This window comes from Cottoperca gobio, chromosome 10 (assembly GCF_900634415.1).
Source record: "Cottoperca gobio chromosome 10, fCotGob3.1, whole genome shotgun sequence".
Lineage (NCBI taxonomy): Eukaryota > Metazoa > Chordata > Actinopteri > Perciformes > Bovichtidae > Cottoperca > Cottoperca gobio.
In genome coordinates, this window is record NC_041364.1 from 1,818,125 (window position 1) to 1,844,157 (window position 26,033).

Genomic DNA, 26,033 nt, shown 5'->3' on the forward strand with positions numbered 1-26,033 from the left:
TATAAAAAATAGAAATAGTGAACGTTGTGTCTCAATAAAGATAATGTGATCATAACTTGATAGCTTTTGTTCAGGTTGGTTCAGCTCTTGAGTTTTTACGGGCGCTGCTGAAGCTGAAGGTCTGTCTTCTTAAAATGAAAGTTATGCATCATTAAAGATAACAGGTTAATTTATGAACTACACCTTGAACACTAAAAAGATGCTTTTACTCATTGAAACCCTGAACAGCAGCCAACACTTTGCTTTCCTGTTCCAAAGCGTGTGTCAGGAGTTCATGGAGACACTCAGCTGCTGGTGCATTTGTATCCACTTTAATTAGCTTGTACACAGATGTTTTCAAGGTTTCCCCCTAAAAGACGACCTGAGCAGCACAGACACATTTCACTTCCTACTTACTCACTGCTCAGTGTAAGTGACACTAACAACTTCTGCCAGCTGTCATCCTGCTCCGCTCCGAGCACATAAAAGTCAAGTCAGTGACGAGACATTACCCTGAAAATAACATCAACGCCGTGTTTTCTTCTGTAGGCAAACTATGTAAGTGTGCTTCTTTTATGACATGGTCTCCATTAGAGTGCAGACATGAAACATATGAAATGTAGTCTCAGTAAAACATCCTATAATCTGCTCTTCCTGCTGCGTCGCTCCACATTACGCTGCGTCAAACTGTCGTATGTTCTTATAACTCTCCACTGATTTCATTTCAGCTGGCGTTGTTCACGTTGTCCTCGTCTTACTGTTTTACATTTGACTTTTATTAGTGTTAGTTTTTATCAGCATGAACATTCACTACTGGTTATTTTTCATATGTCATATCAGCATTCTTTATACCCACACAGTAAGGGACATATTTGGCCAAAAAAGAACGTTACATTTATAGCAGCTCAGAGAGGGACATGCATTGGGCTCACGTGCGCCCTCATCGGTGTGGGCTCACGTGCGCCCTCTTCGGTGTGGGCTCACGTGCGCCCTCTTCGGCGTGGGCTCACGTGCACCCTCTTCAGTGCGGCAGAGTACTGTCTGCCTCACCTGCTGTCTTCTCACTGTGGCTTTATGTCACATCAGCGAGACTAAATATGTTACACATACATTACATACATTAACTGGACTGTGGAAAGTCATAAAAGTGTCTGTAAACATTATATTGGCGACATACAGAGAGATAGCAACAGGCACGCGCCAAATGCATGCGCTCAACCTAAGTTTGCGAGGGATTGCGCAATCTGAGGGGAGGCTCAGCTCGCAGCTGCCTCAGCTCTCCTGTATCTGAACAGAGAATATGCAAATTCAGCGATTTTGACTATACAAATGATCAAGGCTCTGCCTCCCCTGACCGCACGTCCCTGCATAACATTCAACATAGTTATAAAAAATACATCGTTTCCAGTTTAACTGATACCACTCTGTCGGATCTTGCACCGAGCAAATATTGAGAGTTATTACGAGAGACTCTATTTATATTCCTTCTGCAGAGGAGGTTATGTGTTTGTTGGTTTCTTTGTTTGTTTGTCAGCAGGGTTACGCAACAAAGAAATCCACACCGGCCTGATGTTCTCGCTCACTTCTCGTGGGATTGAGCGATGCAATAAGTTTGGGTTTTCAGCACAATGGGATACATCTCGCACATTTTGAATCCAAACATTTGGTAGTACTCGTCGTCATTTGGTCCATATTGCACTTGATCGCTCCGCCTCTTGACACGACAAATTGACGCACGTTCTCCGGGTGTTGTTGTCATTCTTGCAAATGTAGGTAATTGATAAATGAAGTTTGAATACACAAAAGCAGGTTTAGGGTGTCTGTGTGGAAGAGATGTATTACAACATTTAAATCATAGCAAAAGTCCTGGAATGTGTTGAGCATAACAGTGCGAGAGCATCCGAGGGAGATATTTACTTTAAGGGGGCAGGATGGAGCTTTAGTTATGCAAACGTTCCTGCGACTCAGAGCTGCTCTGGAGGCATAAATAAACTCTCTGCTGCAAAAGAATCAACCTTTCTTGTTTAAGAAATATCAGCATGAAGACCAGTAAAGGATCTTTCTGCAGAGCTGAGTGTGTGTTTGATTCCAGGCCCAGAGCAGTGTCTCGTTACTGACATGCTGCAGTGAGTCAGCCTGCCAGACACTGCACTCGATGAGCCAATGTAATGGATCCTAAAAATAGGATCCATTACGTTGTGTTGACTGCTGGACTTTGAAGACTGTTCCTTCCTACAAACATCTGAGCTGCTCATGACAGATGAGTCCATCGTACTGTTTGACCAGCGGCACAAATCAATTTGTAAATATTTATTCTAAACAATGCTCTAAAATAAAGTACGGACAGTTTAGTTGCTACTTTTCAGATCATAAAGCTTGTCAGATGTTTTGGATGTGTCGGGGGGTGGAACATCACACTCTCCAGTTGTGCTGCAAAGCTTGTCATGGGAAAATATACTTCAAATATAAACAAATTCCTGGATCTGTTGTACTTGGCAGGTGAACAACTTCTGCATTAGACAACAAATAATGAGCTGCAGTATAAATGTGATTTATTATGTTTCACTACAACACCAAGCAGCAGCTCCTGTATTGTTGTGAGTTTATGGTGCAGGGTTATCAATGAAGTGTTGTATTAAAGCTCCATTTATCAAAGTTTCATATAAACAGATGACATGATGTGTTAAAGGTTTGGCGCAGACCAACTACCATGACCTGATCGACCTGCAGAGTCTGAGTTTAATGTGATGATGCTGTAAGTGTGTTATTAAGTTTCCTGGGAAGCAGTTTCACAGTGTAGGTTTTATTTCTAGGGATTGTGAAGGTGTGAAAGGTCAAATCAAATGTATTTATACAGCCCAATATCACAAATTATACATTTGTCTCAGTGTTTACAGACTGTACAGGATACGACACCCTCTGTCCTTAGACCCTCTGTCCTTAGACCCTCTGTCCTCAGACCCTCTGTCCTTACACCCTCTGTCCTTACACCCTCTGTCCTTAGACCCTCTGTCCTCAGACCCTCTGTCCTTACACCCTCTGTCCTTAGACCCTTTGTCCTTACACCCTCTGTTCTTAGACCCTCTGTCTTTAGACCCTCTGTCCTTAGACCCTCTGTCTTTAGACCCTCGCATCGCACAAGGAAAAACTTCCTAAAAGAAACCCCATAAGGAGGAAACTGTAAGAAACCTCAGGGAGAGACTGAGGAGGGATCCCTGTCCCAGGACGGACAGACGTGCAATAGATGTCGTGTGTACAGGATAAACAACATAGTACAAATACAACATTTGACAGAAATTATGTTGTGTTGAAAAAGAGAAAGTTTGGATGAATCCAGGAAAATGTCAAAAAGGCTTCCCGGTGTCCAGCAGGACCAGGTCAGCAGGCGCAGCCACGATTCATGATCCTGACGTAAACTTTATCAGTGGCAACCTGCCACATGAGACACCGGGATGATACCCCGGATGATGAGTTAATAACATACATTTACATAAATGCATACAGATAGAGAGGGAGAAGAGAGGGAGGGGAGGAGAGAGGAAGAGGAGGAGGAGAGCAGGAAGGTGTCCCCCGGCAGTCTAAGCCTATAGCAGCATAACTAGGGGCTGATCCAAGGCAAACTTGAGCCAGCCCTAACTATAAGCTTTATCAAAGGTAATAATCTGGTATGCACTTTGTTTAATCCTCATGGTTACATTTTGAATACGTCTGTACAGCACGAGGTGATCGGTTTATGACCTTATAAATATATACATTGCTTCTACGCTGCATCTCCCTGGTATGTAAAAACGTATTATTCCAAATATTAAAATATTCTGAATTTGAAAGCGATCACGTAAACAGCATATTCTGTCTTTATATTCCGTGTGCAGCATTTTAAGATGAACCCATGTGGGACATGCTGATATGTTTCAGGGTTTAAGAGCATTCTTTGGTATACAGCGCGTTTGGAATACACATTTCAATACATGAATATTAGTGGAATATTTATTTTTAGTAGCCATTTAAACAGCGTGGCAGGAATATTGTCTTTTTCAGAATAAGGGCAAACACTTTAATATGTTGTGCTCTCAGACACGGATAACTATCAGCCCACTTTGCAGCATATTTACTGGTTAGGTCTCAGAGATCTTCAGCAGAGTTTCCATCAGACGCAGGCTCTGATTGGACGATCTGACAGCAGACACACACAGTTAGTGACGAGCTGCTGAAGAAAGTCAAACATCTGAAACAACAGATATGTTTCCTTTAATCGTGGTTGAGATCAAGGTTCATCTCCAGTTGATGACCAACTCATCAAATGGAAGTTATGACCAGTTCTTGCTTTTCCAAGTCTTCGCTCTTTGCATTTCGTTCTTTCTAATAAAGCTCTCCTCACCTGTGAGGAGAGCCGCAGATACTTTTATCATTTTATTGTTCCATGTTTCCAGCTCTCAGCAGAATAAAGGATCTAATCTAGTAGATAGCAGATTGTTGCTCTGTAGATGGTTTATAATACCATCTCTGCATGGCTGTGGACTCAGGTGAGTCACTTTATACACACACACACACACACACACACACACACACACACACACACACACACACACACCTGCATATACGTATGCAGACGTACACAGACAAATATTACCTACATGGATGATTTATGCACTTTATTACTTTAATGCATAAACACGTGTTGACATTGGCATTTGTCATGCATGGGAATGCGTGAACACACACACACACACACACACACACACACACACACACACACACACACAGATCTTAGTGTGTGTGCATAATGCCTGACTGAAGTTTGCTGGCAGCTTCTTGTCTCTGTGTTTGACGGGGAGCCTGAGCATCACTGAGCTGCTGATGTTCAGCCGTGTCTGTGACCTACATGCTCCTGTAGAAGCTGCTTAACAGAACCCACCTCGACAGTTAACGGGACTGGGAACTGGCTCTCTGGTTCTCCCCACCGCTCCCCTGCGAGTTCACTTTGTGTTTATAGGACTAACTTTGACTTTTAACGGCCATCTTTAATAAAGTCTTTATTGGATTCTCAGTTTACAAACAGATCCTCTGAGGCCGAGCTGCTCGGGAGGCAGAGTTCGTTTTACTCGTTGGCTTTGACCTCACAGGAAGGAAGTCAACAGCCGAACAGTGAAAAAGAGTATTTTGATTATTTATTGGTTTATCAAGCAAAAACGCTCCTTCCTGCTTTTAAAATGTGTGGATTTGCTGTTTTTCTTTGTTGTTTTTTTATAGGCATTGTAATAAAATATATTTGGCTCGAGAAAACAAGCTATTTGAAGACGTCAACTTTTGGTTTGTGAACATCCAGACCAGAACAAACTGATTGATGCAATGAAATAATCCTTATTTGACAAGAGGACACCGTAGCAATGTCAATCAAAAGGCAGGAATATGCCCTCTAAAGTTTTGTTCACACTCAAAAGTAATGTTCACTTTGCTTTATTTGTGCAAATGTGATCTGAAATGTGACGTTAGCTTGCTGGAAGCTTTTACTTCTGTCATTTCTGTATGTTCATGAACTGACATTTTAAAGTTTCAGGATAAGCGTCACGTTTGTCACGGCCACGTCTTCACGAATTAGCCGACTGGACTTTATATGTAATGACATCGTCTCTAAAACTTTATCTTTTAAAAACAAAATGCCAAATGTTTACTGTTCACATTTTTAGTGCTTTTGTTCAAACACTTCAAATGACCTATGTTTGCATTTACGACCATCAAACTAAAAGCTTAACTGTTTATTTCTTCCGCACTGGAAGTAAACAGGTAATAATAGAACATAATGATCATCTCCAGTGTTTCTTCGTACACCTGGAGGTATCAGCCGATACGAGCGACCTGTGAGCTCCAGTGTTATAAAGAAGGCAGCGCTGGCATTGGACTTTGATACAGACGACCTGACAGAGGAAGCAGGTCAGCCAAGACTTAAATTGTTGGGGGTGTTAGGTTGTAAAGATAAGGCATGTGTTAAATAATGCAGCACACAATAGGCTGCATTGTGGTGAGAGAGAAACAAAGTGTGAGTCTGTGTGAGGGGGGGGCCTGACTGGGAGTCACTGCTTCATATGTAATACACTGATTCTGCTTTGATGTCCTCGTCATCTTCTCTGTCAGTGTTTTGCTCTTTACTATACCAAATGATAACGGGTAACATTTTAGCGTTTAATTCTAAGTCATATTTGCTTCTGCATTTACTTCCTGGTTAGATGAAAGCTTTATGTGATGTTTATATATCTTAATCCTGTGAATTATACATGTTATAATCTTTGAGGAGCATGATTTACATTTTCCTCCTGGAAGACTTTACACACGATTATGTTCAGCGATCTAGTTGTGAGTCACTTTCGCTCAAGGTGCTCTTTGGACAGACCAGCAGGTTTTTATGGCTTTTGAAATCGCAACAGTTCCTGTGGACAGACAGGAAGACAGACAAGCAGGCAGGACAGACAGGAAGACAGACAAGCAGGCAGGACAGACAGGAAGACAGACAAGCAGGCAGGACAGACAGGAAGACAGACAAGCAGGCAGGACAGACAGGAAGACAGACAAGCAGGCAGGACAGACAGGAAGACAGACAAGCAGGCAGGACAGACAGGACAGGAAGACAGACAAGCAGGCAGGACAGACAGGAAGACAGACAAGCAGGCAGGACAGACAGGAAGACAGACACTCAGGCAGGACAGACAGACAGTAAGACAGACACTCAGGCAGGACAGACAGGAAGACAAACACTCAGGCAGTACAGACAGTAAGACAGACACTCAGGCAGGACAGTCAGTAAGACAGACAGTAAGACAGACAGCAGGCAGGAAGACAGACAGTAAGACAGACAAGCAGGCAGGACAGACAGGAAGACAGACACTCAGGCAGGAAGACAGACAGTAAGACAGACAAGCAGGCAGGACAGACAGTAAGACAGACAGGAAGACAGGAAGACAGACAGTAAGACAGACAGCAGGCAGGAAGACAGACAGTAAGACAGACAGCAGGCAGGAAGACAGACAGTAAGGCTCCATAAGAATAACTTACCCTTTTCATTTGTTTATTTTGGGACCTTCAGTTTTATTTTTATTCAAATTCATACAAGTTTAATTTCCAGGGAGTGCGCTCGTCTCCAAAACAGAACGAAAGCTTTTCTCACATCTAAACTTGGAAAGATCCAGAAAACACAGAATTAGTTAAGGTATTTGCTTCGGTGTATAATGATGCATATATAACACAGTAAGATGAATTAAAAAGTAAATTAAGAGCAGATATTGAAAGAGAAATATTTGAAAAAGTATTATAAAATCAAGAGAAATATAAATATACAATAAGAATGACAAATAACTGAAAGAATATGTTTATTTGTCTGGTGTCAGTGCACAAAGCGTATCTTTAGTCTATAAATAGGAAGTTGAGGGAAGGTCACAAATCTGTGGGGGATTTGAAACTATGAAATCCTTTAAGAGGATGTTGAAAAGACCTAAACTCGCTGTTCTTAAACATCCATATGATCCTGCAGAGAGACTTCCTGGTTTATCTTTGCCCCACTGTATCTACACATGCAGCTCCACAGTGCAAATGACACTCAAACAGCTCAGTGACTTGGATTAAACATGTGTTTCTTGATCTGAAAAATGTGACTGGAAAGAAATTAAGATCCAGATAGTTAAAGAGATAATTCACCTTTAAGTATTTGGCCTTTATAATTCATTCCTCTCTTCTTTACGAGTTTCTTTTAATAGGTTTATATCAGTCAGAGGCCTCGAACTGAGACCATACTGACATTTAGCAGACCGGTGCCCATGAAATACCATCCAGTGTCAGCTTTTATTAAGAACCAATATAATGATGAGACCCAAAGTCAAACTACTCCCACAAAGTCCAAAAAGCTTCTTTCTTTACGTCTCTTTTTCTTTATCTTGATGTCTATCATCTGTTTATTTCTTCTCATTGTTCTTACTTTCTTTTGCTCCCTCCGTCTCTTCTTTTGTTCCTCTCTCCACGGTTATAACCCCCCTGAATAATTCAAGGCAACGTCCTGGATCGATACCTTAATGAACCCTGAGCAGTTGGGGTGAAGTATGCAAATGAAATTGGTGGATTTCATCGGTGGAGAGTAAATAGACTCTCAGCTGCACAGTATTCTTGCCTGTGTACCCGGAGACAACAGGAAGTTCATTACCCTCAGTTTAGCAATTTGGGCGTAGCTCTCCAGCTGGTTTAGCTGAGCCCTCCATGTGTAGGAGCCTTACTGAGTCATGAGGATGAATAGGAGCTTACTGAGCATCAATGCAAAACCAGAACTAAAGAGAAGCATCTATCCTGCCATTGAGAGAGAAGAGACCCAAGAATGCCATCAAACTCAAATTAGCATTTAAATTAAATTGGGAAATTATTCAAGTGTGTTTCCCCGTCTCGTGGGTGCAGCAGAACGCTGTCCTCCCTGCCAGAATGACTCGACTTCTCCCTCGTCCACCTAGATTCACCGGGCTGCACTCGGTCACAGTGAAGTATATTACTCCGCCTGGAGATCCACATAGTTGGCACCAACCGGGCCGGCACATTTGATTACAAGTGACAAATAAAACCAAACCGAGTCATCCGTGTGCCTGCACTTGGAAGGAAACTCAAGAGCAAGTCTGTCCAGATGTCTAAAGGGTAATTTCTGTCGCTGCTCAAAACACAGCGACGGGGAAAGCTTTGTGGGAGCAGGGTTCTGTTGGAGGGGCCCTGAGAGTGCAGGAGTAGGCAGATAATTGGAGTGAATTAAAACAGAAGGGAGGAATTCAAGGTAGGACGGCAGCTGGTGGGAGGTTAGAAGCTGGCAAGGACGAACTGTAACCCCCCCTCGAGTCCACAGCAAAGATTTAAATCAGTGTGTGCTTAACAAGGAACACACATTTATCCCCGAACCCTGAATGGTAATTAGCTAACTTCATATATTAATTTAACATTTGAGATCCTTCTCAGTAGTCCTGTTTTAAGATAACTCATAAACTGATCTTAATCTTATAGTTAGACATAATAATCTTAAATGATGGTTCACTTGATTTCTCTAAATCTCTCACTGACTGAGTGTGAGCAACTCCATCAACTCCATCAACTCCATCAACTGATGGAGATGTGAGATGACAATATGAGAGTTTACTCAAACTGCATCTGGGAGATGCAAAGAAAGTGAGATGGCATTCGAAGCTTTAGGAGATGATAGTAAGTGGACCTTGATGAGATTTAGTCAATTTCTTTTGTTTTATGCTTTACATCTAGTTTCATTGGTTTTATAAAGCCTGCTCTTGTTTTAATTAGATTTGTAGTCACAGTGTTCTGTAGATTTGAATGGTAGTTTCCAACAAGTCCTCCCTTCATTTTTCTAAAATAAAACGCCACATTTTAACACTTACCCACAGGCTTTGTTTACGAGACTAGAAAAGTGCTATATAAATTCCGACCTTATGCCATTACCCTTTTCGGTTGGTTTGTTTGACTGTTTATAAATCTCACAGGAAGGGGGGAGCATGGGCCAAGGAAAAAACTATCCAATTTCGGAGCGGATCCGAATGACGGGGGCAGATACACACATTATTTTTCACTTAACTAGAAGGGAGAGCGCAGACCTCTGCTAAATCTGTTTCTTTATTATTGTTATTATTTCTCAAATCCTCACAAGTTCCCTTTTGAAACTCTTCAAATGTTGTAGGGTGAATGTTTTACGTCTCCCCTCATGCTTTAAATCTTTGCCGGTACATACATTTTTACATTTACTTGGAACAACCAATCCCTGAAGTACCTTCACAATGAAAAAATAAATCCTTAGTTATAAGGAAACACTTAGATAGATGGATAGATGGATAGGTAGATAGATAGATGGATAGATGGATGGATAGATGGATAGATGGATGGATAGGTAGATAGATAGATAGATGGATGGATAGATGGATAGATGGATAGATAGATAGATAGATGGATGGATAGATGGATAGGTAGATGGATAGATGGATAGATGGATAGGTAGATAGATAGATAGATGGATAGATGGATGGATGGATGGATAGATGGATAGGTAGATAGATAGATAGATAGATAGATAGATAGGATAGATAGATGGATAGATGGATGGATGGATGGATAGATGGATAGGTAGATAGATAGATAGATAGATAGATAGAAACTTTATTCATCCCGAGGGAAATTTAAAATGTAAAATTTAACTTTTCAACTATAAAATGAAAAATGAAATGCGTATGAAGCGGATATAAATAAATCAATAAGCAAAAGGAAGTCTGAGGGCATTAGGGTATTGTTAGATAAGCATGAACTCTTGAATGAATATTACTTCACATCTGCCCTGATTCACTCCAGCTAGTTTCAGAACACTCAAAATCACAATCAATCAGAAAAGTAAAGACAGCAGTGCATGCGTGCGTGCGTGTGAGTGTGTATGTGTGCAGAATCCACCTTTTCTTCTTCTCTCGTTGGCTAATTATCCACTTGACTGGTATGAACAGCTTTTATAGGGTTCATACTAGTTCACTGTTGACAGTTAGCTGTTGCTGGTAGTAATGTTGTGTGTTGTAAACGTATTGTGTGTCATCTGAAGGCCTTCGTTCAGTCATGTCCCATCCCACAATGTTGAAAGATGCATCAATGGTATGGAATATGGCATTTCCATGGCCTAGATGTCATTCGACTCATCTCATTAAGTGAGTTTGACTCGTTGAGTATGAAAGCACCAGAGCTGCGGCATGTTGTCGGTCGTACAGCTTGACTCTGAAGCATTAGAAGTGTAGGACATGTAAAACGATAAGGTCGGGTCACCAGTTTGCTGCATGGAAGCTAAAAAGCTGGATAACAAAGACCTGAATTACCCTAATGAAGAGAGGAAGGGTATCCATGAATAGATAATGATTGACAGTTGGATGTTTAAGGACAATCAGTGGTTGAGAATGTGTACTCTCAAGCGGCAACCTCCGTGCCTGAAAGGGGAAGCCAATGGGGAATGCCTTTAATCTGCATTATTTCTAAATGCCAGCAGGGGGCGATTCCCCTGGTTTAAAAAAAATGTCCAATTGTATAGAAGTCTATGAGAAAATGACCATATTTCTCACTTGATTTATTACGTCAGTAAACATTTTGCTAATGAGGTTATGGTCTTGATCCCTAGTTTCAAGTCTTCTTCAATACAGCATGATGTTCATTTAAGAAATCATGTTCCCATTTAACCTTTTGTTTTCAGTTCATGAAAGTTAATTGTAACATTTTGTTCGCATAAAATGTATTTTTCAGCATTCGGTTGTACTTTGCTCCAACTTCTCGTGTCACTTCTGGTTCTAAATAACCAAGATGTCGACGGGCAAAATGCTAAAGTCAAGGCTTCAAAACCGTAGTCTACAAACCAATGGGTGATGTCATGGCGACTACTTTCACTTATTTTACAGTCTATGATTCACTCCTATTACAGTGTCGAAAAAACCTTGTGCGTGCATTACCCACAATGCAACTCGACCACCGGCAGTTCAAGCATAGATGTGTGTTATGCTAGTAGCGTCTAATGAAGCCTCATGTAATAAACTCACTCCATTGTCTAAATGAAAGGTTGCATCTCAACTTCACGTTCTTGGCAGATTAAAAGTGCTTCGTTAATAATCACATTTAAAATGTTAATTGCAAATTACATTGTGTTGTTTGGCTTCAACTAAGTGGGTTAACTAAGCTCCGCCGGACTCTGAAAGGCTGAACAGTGACCATCAGATCTTCAGATCCACAGAGCACAGATGCTCATTTCTTCTCACATCTTTCTCTCCGTCTGTGGCTCAGTGAAGGTCAATGTTATCATATTAATAACATTCTGTATTATTCTCACAGCCAAGCAACAAGAAGCTTGGGATGTACACATACTGAGCATATCTAAGCCCCCTGTGCATGTTAGAATGTGATGTATATTTGGGTACTAATGTTGACAATGGGACCCATTTTGGAAGCTCCATTTGTTATTCACAATTCCAATATTAAGATGACATTTGGTGTCAATATTATGAAGCCTGACAGGAGTGTCACAAAACATTAACACGTTGTTATAGCATTAAGTCCGTTTGAGAAGTGTCAAAGAAGACTGAACATTGTGTTTGACAGTCAAAACTAAAACTATATGGACATATGTCAAACTAAAATCAACCTGCAGCCGGTCTAGGTTTGTAAGTGTTCTTACGTCTTCTGCTGATTTGTGTGTGTGTGTGTGTGTGTGTGTGTGTGTGTGTGCGCGCCTATGTATTTCAGTTTTTGTGAAGACTAATTTTACACTTTTACCCCAGTTATTTACCTTGATAGTGAGGATATCTTTAAACTTGATATTGTGTGCGATGGCTAATAGTTTATTTTTCATTTATTTATTTGGTGTATATATAAGTGATGATATTATTGACTTAAATATATAATAGACTAAATATATTGTTGTCTATTAATTTTCAGTCGAGCCACAAATGAATCGTCAGCTCTCCTTGGTTTAAGGTTGGGTTCGGGTGTTTAGGGTTGGAAGTACAAAGAGAATGTGTGTGTGACCCAGCGGGCACAAAGCTCGATGGTCAGTTACAGCTGCACTCTAACCGCTTGGCATGACGCCATCTGTTCCCTCTGGTTCAACCATTAGTTCAAGTTGCATTTGGGTTAAAGCCTTCTCAACACACCCAGGGTTTCCTATGTGGGTGTGCATTAGCACACATGGAGACAGCTGAAACGTTGTGTGTGTGTGTGTGTGTGTGTGTGTGTGTGTGTGTGTGTGTGTGTGTGTGTATGTGTGTGTGTGTATGTGTATTTTGTCTCTTTAAAGTGAATAGAATACACACAATAACTCTACCGTTTAAAAAGTTAACTATTAGTTTCCAACTCTATTAATCGTAAATGTCATTGTTTATTTTTAGAATATAAACTGCTGTACCTTCGTCTGCTGTACCTTCGTCTGTTGTACCTTCGTCTGTTGTACCTTCGTCTGCTGTACCTTCGTCTGTTGTACCTTCGTCTGCTGTACCTTCGTCTGTTGTACCTTCGTCTGCTGTACCTTCGTCTGTTGTACCTTCGTCTGCTTGTACCTTCGTCTGTTGTACCTTCGTCTGCTGTACCTTCGTCTGTTGTACCTTCGTCTGCTGTACCTTCGTCTGTTGTACCTTCGTCTGCTGTACCTTCGTCTGCTGTACCTTCGTCTGCTGTACCTCCGTCTGTTGTACCTTCGTCTGTTGTACCTTCGTCTGCTGTACCTCTGTCTGTTGTACCTTCGTCTGTTGTACCTTCGTCTGTTGTACCTCTGTCTGTTGTACCTCTGTCTGTTGTACCTCTGTCTGTTGTACCTCTGTCTGTTGTAGCTCTGTCTGTTGTACCTCTGTCTGTTGTACCAGTAATTTAGCTCTTTTCGGTCTGTGCAGCAGCAGCAGTTTGGTAAAAATGTGAGTTTGCCAAGTTGAGGAGCTAAATTGTTTTTTTTGTATTGGAGTCAATAAATAGAATGGTTGTATAAAACGAAGACACTGGTTTGACCTCACTGCAGGCTAAAAGTAGATTGCTTTAACTGGCAATATAGATTTGTTTGTTGTGTTTAGCCTCAAGTCACTGTTAGTCACTGTTATTGTGGTGTTTTCCTGTCTATGTGCTACACATACATTATAGGAAAAAACACTTGAAGAATTATCTGCCAAGTTAGAAGGATATTAAGGCATACAGAAGTAATCAACAAGTCTTTACAAACATATGATGGTTCGGGATTAATATACATTGATATTGAGAAAAGTTTAAATAAACAAAGTAGAACGGTTTTGTTATGGTTTCTTTCCTGTCTTTGCATATTGCTCATTAGCCATTAAGTATGCCTGGATATACTGTACAACGCTTCTTACACTAGTGTTTAAATTATCAGAAGAAAGCCTGAAGCAGGTATGAGAAGTGCTGAAATGCTTTCATTTAACTGCAAAAGAAGCAAAACTGGGAGTACAAAATATGGGCATAAAAGCCTATATATAACATCTACATACAAACCAATTTATGCCATAGGTATTTTTACACCACCCTGATGGTTTTCACAGCTATAGATATAAATAGAAAGAGTTCCAAAGGTTGTTTTTTGAATGGTGCTTAGTTTAGTACCTGCATGAAGCCACTGTGCTGATGGCACACAGGAGCTTAGTTTTCAGATTAGCCCCGCCTTATCTGGAAACCTTTGGCTGAACCTCAGTTTAACAAACACAGACGAGCCCTCCACCCTCCGTCAGTCAGTCTGGAGCTGTCTGCTCATCCTGAAGTGTCTGCTGTCTCTGTTGTTTGTGCTCAATCACATTGCATGTCTTCCATTATTTTACTTTCTCTGTGACCATTGGTGATCATCTGTCTTCTCGGTTTGCTCTCAGGTTGTGTATTTTACATACATATATTTCCTTGTACTTGCACAGACAACTCTGTCCTAACCTGGCTGTGTCGCAGAAGTGTCAAAATCACACACTGGAGCCCATATTTTGTTATAGCCCTTTTGAAATTGAGCTATTATGTCCATAAAAAATGTAAAATAAACAAAAGGTTCTACCAATATATTGTTTCTTTTGCCATTCATGCGTCCTGGGAGTCAGCAGTATCGGATCTCTTATGCCTAGTTCACACTTCATGGCATGACTATATCTGATTTTCTACTATACGAGCTCCTCCACAGAAGCCTCAGATCAGTGACAAATCGGCTTTGGCTCAGCACGCACGAATAGGCGTGTGAGACGCTTGCTGATGCCTCGCGGACGCATCCCAGATTTCTAGCAGGCTAAATATCTGGAGCTACAGCCAACGAGAGCACAAGACACGAGCTGAGGGGAAACCTGGCCTCGCCTGTAACTGTGTGTGGCATTTGCAACATGGACCAACACTGTTGTTGCCCCTAAAGGAAACAGGCTATAAATAGTAAAGACATGTGGAAACAGACTATTTTGCGAACATGTGTGCCACCAACAACATCGACTATGCACATGTCCAGGAGTCCAGGCATACTCATCGGGATTCTTCCTGCTGAGAGATCTTGTAGTGGGTGACCCTGTGAAAACCACAACGACTTCAGGACTCTTGATGACAAGACTGCAAGGTGTGAACAAAACTAGAGATCTGACGACTCGGTGTGAACTTGGCTTTACTTTCAGTCCCATGTTTTTCAGCCTACTTCCTACTTATCTGCCTCAAAGTCAAATATGACAGTTCATTACAGAACAGTGAACCAAGTGATAAGTGAAATTAGATTTTTGGTCAAATTGACAGTAAATATGTGTTTACAACAGAATCAGAACCAATAGATATAAAGTCAAACCAAGCTTTTCTGACTTCATTAGTGTCGAACAACAAGAGCATGATGAAAACAAAAATGGAAATGGTTTACAAAAAGCAACATAATCAATAAAAAACGTATTAAATGATGTATAACTCATTCTCATTAAGGAAAGCGGACACAACCGAACTTTGTTGTTTCTTGGATCCCCTTCTCCAGACCCCTGCTCTTAGTTTGTCAAATCTTTGACAAGTCTTTTTAAAAAGGCAGACGGTTGACTGGGCCTAATGTAATCACAGGGTGGGAATGTCACAACACAGGAGCTCCCTGCTATGACTTCATTCAGACTTCGCTCCAAAACAGGGGAGTAGCTGGTGGCTGAGCTTTAAATATTTTACGAGACTCAGCCGGCTGACAGGAACACTGTCAGTAGCTTTCTTCACGAGTACAGGGAGACCCATACACTCTACACATAGACTGCAAATCTGTGTTTACATTCATGTACATTAACTGGGCTGTTGGCTGAACTCTGCTTCAGGACTTTCAATTTAAACTGTTATGATACACGTTTGAGTCCCTGCAGCTGAGTCTCTCATTCATGTTGCCACAAATAAACCTCTTAAATGAATATTTCTGTCCACTTGTGATGTCCCGCCCACTGCTTGAGCAGCCTGCCTGCCTTTACTTGTTGTCATGGCCTCTGTTGATGTCAGGATGTAACCATAATAATGCTGTGCAAGAACAAACTTTGAATGTTTCGATGCTACATCAGCAGAGACAGAAGGAAGCCAGGCATCTAAAAAGCATGTCTCATTACTGGAGTATGGGCTTACCTGGGCTTTTTCAATTTGACTGTTTATGTTTTCATGCATCGACCCAGAAGCTGTTTGCCTGAGTCACCAGATTGTCAGGGCTTGAAAATTAAGCATTTTTCTGTATCATGTCAGTATTTCTTCTCCTTTTTCTATTTCGGCGATTACCTTTCTCTCTCGTTCACTTTGCTCCATCAGGTTCCCACACTGTCACCCTTCCCCTTGTATTTCTGTTCCCCTCCTCTCTCTGTGACTGGATAAGAGCTGACAGACTCCAGTAAACCCTCTCAGCCCATTAGCTCTGTCATGCGTTCAACTCGCCTCACCTCCCCGACTGTTTCAAGAATAGTCAGCAGGCCCGCCGCAACCTCAAGACAGTGCCAAGGAGATTTTAGACTGTTGGCAAATCAGTCCTACGATGACGTAAAAATCTGTTTGGGATTAATGAATGCTTGATTACACTGGTGCCATGAACTTCCCTGTAAATGTGTTGGAAGAAGGTGGGAAAATATGCATTAATGGGTACTTACGTCGCCATGTGAGCTTATGTTGTGCCCCAAACATTCCTGTTTATTTATGTTCTTATTTAAAGGTGACAAAATGCTCAAAGTGAGTTCATGGGTTTGAGAACAGCAGCGTGAAAAATGAGAACGATGAATGTACAGGAATGTTTGAGACAAACCATCCACCAGTGTAACAGAGCGGACTTTGCATGTAGCCCCGTGCTATTCAAACCTAGATATAGCCAAACTCAATTCATATTATTTACTATAAACATTGGCAGGAATGCCACTTAACACAACCGTCACAACTTATTATGGGAACATAACTGGCAACACTCAAAATGGTCCATGTTGAAGCTTGTAATCTGCAGTCGCTCAATGGTATGCTAAAGTGTTAGCATGAACATCACTGTGTCATTTTATGATGAATTTTAGCATTAACAGTTTTACTGGACATGAAATAAGATGGACTGTGAAAGATAAAGATAAGTAACTACTTACTTCTGCTGATAAATAGAAGAGTAATGTAGTTCTGCCCATACATACAACCTGCCTACAAATGAGTAATTCACATTAAAACAGCAGAATGTGTTAACCTGAACAATTGCCAAATAGACGGCTGCCTGAATTATTCAGAGGAGAGACACCGTAATGGATTTATTGTGCTGCGGTGGAGTCTGCAGGTGTTTGCATCGTGCGGTGCGTAGGGAGCCAAATCTACTGTTTAGATTCAGTCCCGTGCCAGGGTACCAGGGTGCCAGGGTACCAGGGTGCCCGAGTACCAGGGCGCCAGGGTACCAGGGCGCCAGGGTACCAGGGTGCCAGGGTACCAGGGCGCCAGGGTACCAGGGTGCCCGAGTACCAGGGCGCCCGAGTACCAGGGCGCCAGGGTACCAGGGTGCCAGGGTACCAGGGCGCCAGGGTACCAGGGTGCCCGAGTACCAGGGCGCCCGAGTACCAGGGCGCCCGAGTACCAGGGCGCCAGGGTACCAGGGCGCCAGGGTACCAGGGTGCCAGGGTATCAGGGTGCCAGGGTACCAGATGGGGCCCAGCAGATTGTATCTGTGTGTGAGGGATACTTTGTTATTGCATGTATTGATGGTGTGTGTTGGTAAAGGTTGTATAACTCAGGCGCTTGAGGAACAGTTGTCTTATTGTCATGAACTCATTTATTTGATATAAGTGGTTTCTTAAGGTCACAATTCATTCTCAAGGCAAGTTTCTTTCTATTGCACAGAAACACTGGAGACCCTTTGACAGGAATAAGTATAAAGGACAGTAGATTCCATGAGTTATGGAGACTTAATAAAGACTCTTGATTCATATTTATTACATTAGGTTTCCAAAATAAATCTGAAGCTGTACTTGATGTTCAGCCTTTCTGATGTCCAAGTATTAAACACAAGAACTGCTTTGTCTCAGACTCTATATATTAAATATACAAAGCCATAGAATTATTTTTAAGCTGGGGTCTAATAATAGAGCGTAACCCTCCTTGATTAAAGAATGTAGGCAAGCTTGAAGTGTGCATGTGCATGTTTTTTCTTTGCATGTGTGCCATTTGGAGGAAACTTCTCTCTGAATCACCTCACATATCTTCTCAATCCATATCTGTGAGTACAAACGTGCATTAATGTTTGGTTTGGTACATAGGATGAAGTTGCGTGTGGGAGGAGACATCTACCAGCACAGAGCTGTACACTTGTGTATCCATGTGAACCTCGTTGAAGGCTGAGTGTACTGATGTATGTATTTGAGGATGAATCTTCCTGGCAGGCACATACATAGAGCTGTATATGAAGATTATTCATCAGGACACTTTCATAAGTCATTGTACTCAAATAGTCTATACAGCTGACCTTTAACCTCTCCAGCAACCCTCTGCATGTCATCGCTTCATGTGAGCAACCATAGAAACAGAGATACTGTTGATGATAACAATCTATTATCTGACTAAAGATAACATCGACAACAATGGGCTATGACATGATGGTAATATTTTCATGAAGGTCAGAGTCTTTAATCCTCTCTAAACTGTAATCCTCTTTTTTTTTTGATTTTCTATAATGGGTCTTTTTCAAAGGTCAAAAGGAAGGACTCCATGATTTATGGATAAACAATGATGACGAGACTCTGAAGTTGTGAACATGAACAAAGTGTGAGATATTCTGTAGAAGTGGAGTCTTACACATTTACATATTCACTCTTTGAGTGAGTGTATATCTTATGCTTCAGTGTTGCATTGTGGGTTGTGTGTAGCTTGTTTAAAGGCTAGCTAGTTTCTATCTGTCTGCATCTTTATGTTCATCGTTTACCAATTATGTGTGTCCCTGAAGCCTGACACAAATATAGAATGCATCTTAATGCACATAAAACAATTTTTGGAACATTTGGAAACATGGTTTGCATCATGTACGCTAGCAGCTGGTGCATTGCTGTGTTTCATTGCACACTACCAACCGTCAATCAGCGGAATAGCATTACATCGCTCACAACTGTGCAGCTCGCATCCCCCTCGGACTCGTTCTGAAGAGGCCTGGAAATATATTATAACCATAACTGCGCTCAGTTCCTGTATGGAGATTCAACTAAGGTTCACAAGTCTGTCTTCACTGCTGTAAACACTCCAGAATCATGAATCCAAAGAACAGTTCACTGTGTGTGTGTGTGTGTGTGTGTGTGTGTGTGTGTGTGTGTGTGTGTGTGTGTGTGTGTGTGTGTGTGTGTGTGTGTGTGTGTGTGTGTGTGTGTGTGTGTGTGTGTTAAGCATCTTGAACATATGCCATCTGTTGGATCATAATCCATGATGTTAAATACATGATTGCATGTTTGGTTGGTCGTGTGTGTGTGTGTGTGTGTGTGTGTGTGTGTGTGTGTGTGTGTGTGTGTGTGTGAGAGAGAGAAGATTTTTCACCCCAGCATTATTCTTGAAGTCACAAGACTTTGCTTACCTCACGATTCTTCCAAGTGTAGAGAGAAGAACAAACATCTTTATGTATGCGTGACATTTTTAACGAGGGTGAATTTGCTCCTTTGTTTCACAACAGAACATTAATGTATTCATTAATGTATTCATTAATGTATTCATGCTGCGCAACACAACATGTTCTATCTATACTCTGAGGCTATGAGCTCTGCCCTTTGTGTTTTTTTCTAAAGTAGATAATATGAGGATTTGTGCAGAGCGGTCTCAGCTTTAAATGTTCACGTGATGAATCGTTCTGACAGCTACCCGTACGGTTGAAGATGAATGATTTCTTTATTCAGGGGGTAATTCTGCAGGTCGTGATCGTCCTCAGCGTCCTCCTGACCTCTCCGTCAGGCCGACCTTCACTGTGCATCCCGCCTGCACGGCCGTGGACGTTGGCGTTGAAGTGGAGTTGTAACTCTGATTTGTTGAGTTCTGCACAATAAAGCAGGCTGTTTGTACATAAACCTACAAACAGTAACTTGTTATTCTTGTATTTCAATCAATCAAATTGAATTCCATGTAATTGTGAACCAGGAAGTATAAAGAGCGACAGTCAGAGTGGGGAGATTTGACGATTTGACGATGACTGATTTGAAAATGGACACATGTTGCTGGACATTCAAAGAGGAAGAACCTTTTGTAATATATCATACGAACACTTGTATGAGGATACGTTGAGTGTAATGAAGTATGGTTGGTACCCAGGTTGTGAGCCAGTTACATTGTCCCATCATGCATTATTTCCTCTCACTGTCTCACTGGACGCAGGATTGTGTCTTCATGTTTTCCTTCACAACATTAAAGCAGGAGATCAGGACCAATAACACCTACACTATATAACACCAACATTTTCAATTTGGTCTTTTAGATTCTTCTAAACTCTGGGTCCTGAATGCATAGGATGAGTAAAAGTTTAAAGTTGTTAAATCTAAGATGATCGAGTCTAACATTACACACAGCGCCGGTCAATTCTTATTAGACTTCAAATGTCAAAGGACATTGATGCATTTGCATGATTCTGATTTGGTTTAATACGTTTATGTTAATGTGATCTACCGACTCTGCTGACTGCATGAATTGGTTTGTATTTGTAATTAAAGGTTCAGCCTATATTAATACACATGATTATGTCAATTTGGTAATTGTGATCTTCTGTCTGCAGGGAGTCTCTGCATTTATGGTTACATGAATGTCAGCGCTGCAGGCCAGATGCCGGTGATGGAGGAGCTTATCAGTGAGAGGTGAGAACTAATCAGCTTTTCTGAAGAATAATCAGCGTGTTTGTGAAGGAACACTGACGACGGTCTCATTAATGCACACAACACAAATACATCCATCTTCTAGATAGTTTCTCAAAAAAGGGTTTTGCATGTACAGTGTGTAAACTGTTAGTGCTTCAGAGTTCCTCTGGATTTCGTTATTTCTTCAAATTTGATCCGTTTTCTTCTCGTTCACCTGCCAGAACATGTTCCTCTGAACTTCCCACAGTCTTTTATTTTGATAAGGTACCTAACATGTCCACCATAAAGGCTTAGTGTCAAGTATAACATCCCAAACTGTGGGATCTGAGAAGGGAGGACACATGTCTTGCACAGTGTTGGTGACTTTCTGTTCAGTGATGACGTGGCCGACTCTGTGCTGCTTTTAATGCTCAGTCTAAAGAGTTCTGCCTTTTGTTATGAGTCAATGGAGGCTCATGGAAGCAACATAACATCCTTGAATTCTGCTTTTGTTTGCATTTTTACAACTGGATGAGCTCAGCGACCTCCGTTTGTTCGGATGCTGTGAACTCTCAGGTCAAGTCAATTTTATTTCAAAAGCTCAATAATAGCAAATCACAAATTGGCCTCAAGGGGTTTTACAATCTGTACAACATACGACATCCTCCATCTTTAGACTTTCGACCTCCCAAGTGATCCCGTGTGCGTTCATTCTGTCCCTCCAATGATTTGTTATGGTTGTATCCAGTCTCAGAGCAGTTTGACACCTGATTCTTACATGATGTACTCATGAAAACGTGTTTCCATCTGAATAGTTCATATATTCATCCACACAAACACTCTCCATCCGGATAAACAGCAGAGATGCTGCACCGTGTAACAAATCAGTCTCAGAGGTCTGCAGATCACAACTAAAGTGTCTGCCCTGATTCCCTTCAAGGGCGTTCTCTTCAGATGTGTGGCTCAGCTGCAGGATTGCTGGTGCACCGCTCACTGCCTCTGCACTTGTCCCCTCAGGCTGGTTGGTTTGATTGAAACAGGGATCCTGCTGAAACAGTTGGGTGGACTGCTGAATGTAAAGACTCATGTTATAGCTTCCTCTGCCTCTTTTTATCCCTGAGGGGGAGAGAGATTATAATTCTTCTTAAATCATCACTGAAGGTGCAGTTAGACACTTCTTTCTGACTGCTCGTGTGAAAGAGACACGATAAATGCAGGACTTTAAAAAGTTCTATTTCTACACAATGATCAGAACAATCTTACTGTTTCTGTCAGAGGTTTGTTTCAGTTGTTACCTTGCCAACAACCTTTTCTAAAGTAGCAATGAAAGCGATAAGAGCACAAGCATCAACAATTAAACAACTATCATCTTCGTTTAGTTTTAAATGATTTCTCGACGTCTCATTAGATTTTGGAATTTAGTAAATGTCCTTATCAGTCAGAAAACTCTCAACGAGCTGCTTCTTGTGGGGAATGTGCATTTATATGTCTTAGGATAACTGGAACCTTTACACTTTAAATCATTTCTTTCACTATATAAAATCCAACCGTGATCAAAACCTTTTAACTGAACCGACCGTGACGCCAGAACAGGGAGGCCTGATGGGAAATCATCGTTTAGGAAACACATGCATTCTTTGTGCACATCATAGAAACGGTTGAATGCTAAAAGTGTGCTGCTCAAGAGTTCAGGCAATACTGATCATTTCTAATAAATAAATAATCCAGGAACTAAAGCTAACTGCGAAAGCTAATCATAATAGATAATGCAACTTCTCTTGATGAAACATATGCAAAGAATCATTGTTAACATAAAAATACGTTTATGTTGTAGGTAATAATCTATCTAATATAATCTAATATAATATAATAATCTAATCTTCTCCTTCATCCAAACCTAAACTCTTCAAACAAAATACCCATTTCATATTATCAAGCTTCATGAATAGTGCACACATACGCACACGCACACGCACACACACACACACGCACACACACACACACACACACACACACACACGCACACGCACACGCACACACGCACGCACACACATACACACACACACACACGCACACGCACACACACGTTTTAAATTTGCTGCCGACGACTAAAATGGTTAAATGATGTTACTGCCAGAAGCAGGATGTGCAGGTTTGGTAGAGGGTTAGAAATAAGGAATGAATGTGGAAGCCTAAGGTCTTAACACGAGTAGTAAGACGTGTAAAAGCACATGACCCAGTTTTGTGTTGTGATGTTATAAACGGGATCCACATCTGGTTGATGGAACACAGAGCCCCCGCCTGCCGCAGCTCTGACCAGCAGGTGGGATTTATGACTCAGTGTTACAGCGGCCCACGCGGCGCCCTACATACGTTCATCTTAGCCGTACATATGTTAAGAAGTGTGGTCACATGTGGTTGATGACACAGATGAGGTCGTAGACAAGTCACACACTGTCATGCATTAAAGCTGGATGACAGATAATCCATGAAAGCAAACAGTCAGCGTGATGAGACTCAAGATACAATGATGCTAAGAAGAGAAAGAAATGCACACATTAGAAAGCATCCATTGCTATTGTAGAGCCGCTGTTGAGGTGGTTCATCTAGTGAGGAGCCACCTGCCGCCTCCCTAGGGAGGTGTTCCAGGTGCAGCTGGGAGGAGACCCCGGGGAAGACCCAGGACTCGGTGGACAGATTATATCTCCTCACTGGGAACGCCTCGGGATCCCCCAGTCAGAGCTGGAGGATAGTGGCCCCGAGAAGGGAAGTCTGGGGTTCCTTACTGGAGCTGCTGCCCCCACGACCCGACCGCGGATAAGAGGTAGACGATGGATGGACATTAGAAAGCATCCATTGCGATCAGGAAGGATCATTTTCATGCCAAAGTATCATCAGTAGCAAAATTCTTCTTCAAGCCACTATTTCTTAATTAGTGGAAATACAATCTGCTGTTGCTGCTAATTTACCAGGAAGCAACAACCTTTATGAATCATATCACACATGTTGCACTCCATGTGCAGGCTGTGTGGCATCACATCACTGTCTCATCTGCTTAACAAACACAGAACCGTGCAGCACAAGCACCTTGTTACACCTCGTGACACCCGTTCATGATGTTCACTTCCCTGCATGAGAGTTTAAAAAGCACATGATTAAAAGTATTTACCAATTTCAGAAGTTCCTTCTCAAGTAAAAGATGCCTCGTTAAAAATAAGGACAGATTCCTTTTCAACTATAATAAAATGCTCCCTAATTATAAACTTTGTTAATAAGGGAACACGTATCTATAAATATAAAGCAATAAACTAAATAAAGCCTGCAAGCTTCACGTAATATTTGGCACAGACTCTTGCCCTAATGGAAGTAACGCAGTGGAAAGATGTTCTTTAATACTCACTCAATATTGAATCATCTAGTTTCAGAATGCTCAAAATGTCCCTCAGTAAAGTTAAGAGCACAGATAAGTGAAGCTGCAGCGAGATCTGCAGCGAGTGGATGAAGCATCAGATGACCTGTGTGTGCAGAGCTCCACCTCTCTGAAGCCTAAAGAAAGCTCACTCTGATTGGTCGAGAGGGTAATGCCTTTGAATGAACTATTAAATGCAATCACTTATGAAAGAGACTTCTCTTTATCGTCATTAATAAATGTTCAGTATCAACGCTCACGCAGTTATTCACTTTTACATAAAAACATGCAGATCTTTGATATATGCATGTTAAGCTGCTTCAAAGTGGTTCTTGTTTGTTTAGTACGTTACAGTCTTTTCAGCGTGAAACGCCTTCGAGCTGAGAATCTAAATGTTTAATAGATTAGCCGACGTGGCTCCTGATGCACAACCCCGTGCGTTGATAGTGGAGAACATTCAGCAGCGCTTTATGTCACTGCAGCTTCTCAACATTTATATTTTATGTAATAATGTTTCAGGAATGAGCAGATGTACGATCATATTCTCACTTCACCAATATCAGTTATCGTTTCTTATTAACAGATATTAAATTAGTAATCTGGCTGTGTGTGTGTGTGTGTGTGTGTGTGTGTGTGTGTGTGTGTGCGTGTGTGTGTGTGTGTGTGTGTGTGTGTGTGTGCGTGTGCGTGTGTGTGTGTGTGTGGTGCTCCAGCTTTAACATGACTTTTTAAATGCATCCACACTGGCGGCTACAGACACAATAATGTGGAGCAGAAACTGTATTTCCATCGGGGCGCACTGTCCCCCGTGATGTCTGAATCTAAAATTGATCTTTTTTCAATTTGACCATATTTAGAATTTGATTTAGTTCGTCTCTCAGTGCAGGTTGGAGTTATAGAAAGTTAAACACATAATCCAGGCAAGAAAAGTCACAGTTTAAACTACAACATGCAGGAAGGACAGCCGGCCTACAATCTCCAACTGTGTGAAAGTGTAATGTCACTGCCCGGCCGGGGCACCAGTCCAGCTCGCTTTATTTACATTTGTGCATTAAATGTAATATGTAATATATATATGTATATATATATATGTATATATGTATATATATATATATATATATATATGTATATATATATGTATATATATATGTATATATATATATATATATATATATATATATATAAAAATATCAGACAAACATATCAGACAAACACTGATAAAAACTGTAACAAAGGAGCTACATGTGAGGAAAGAGTACAATATGAGTAAAATAAAACAATATCAAATATTTAGAATAATCACAAAAGTTAGGAGCGGCTCCTAAAGTTCATCAATAATATATTAAAATCAATTCTAAAATCCACGAGAGCCAATGAAGAGATGGCATTATGGCAAACATCAATTGACCTTGAAGAAGACCCTGAAAGGTTTTAAGGACGAATGTCCTCACTGATACCCACAGAGTGTAACACTGGAGCTATCACTTATATGTCAAACACATCCTGCAACGTAATCGCTCATGTCAGGGACTTCTCTGCACCTAAAGTGCGATCATCCCGGAACAGGCTCGCGTGTCCGAGCCAGAAGTCAATACGAGTCAGTCGGACTCAGGTAGCAGCTTCTCTTAACCTTCCCTCTGCTCACCACTTCAGGTGTCCTGTGACAGATCTGCTTTTCTGGAAGCTTGCTTTCAACAGGGAGGTTCATCGTCAGACAGCATGTTTCATCAATGAGTTCCCTTCATGGACATAGCAAGAGATGGGTACATGGTGTAAACTGTCCCTCCAGATGATGATAGGGATGTAAGCAATGTAGAGCTCCACCAAGGACATTGGTGCATTCACATGCTCCTCAGATG

At 41.4% G+C, this 26,033-nt stretch overlaps 1 long non-coding RNA gene across 1 annotated transcript in view; it reads left to right on the forward strand.

The window, feature by feature from the left end:
• Positions 1–26,033, forward strand: part of LOC115014707 (uncharacterized) — a 64,943-nt gene that overhangs the window by 15,682 nt on the left and 23,228 nt on the right. The window contains exon 2 of the long non-coding RNA XR_003832931.1: positions 20,708–20,786. This is a non-coding gene — a long non-coding RNA (uncharacterized LOC115014707). The remainder of the gene's footprint in view (positions 1–20,707; positions 20,787–26,033) is intronic.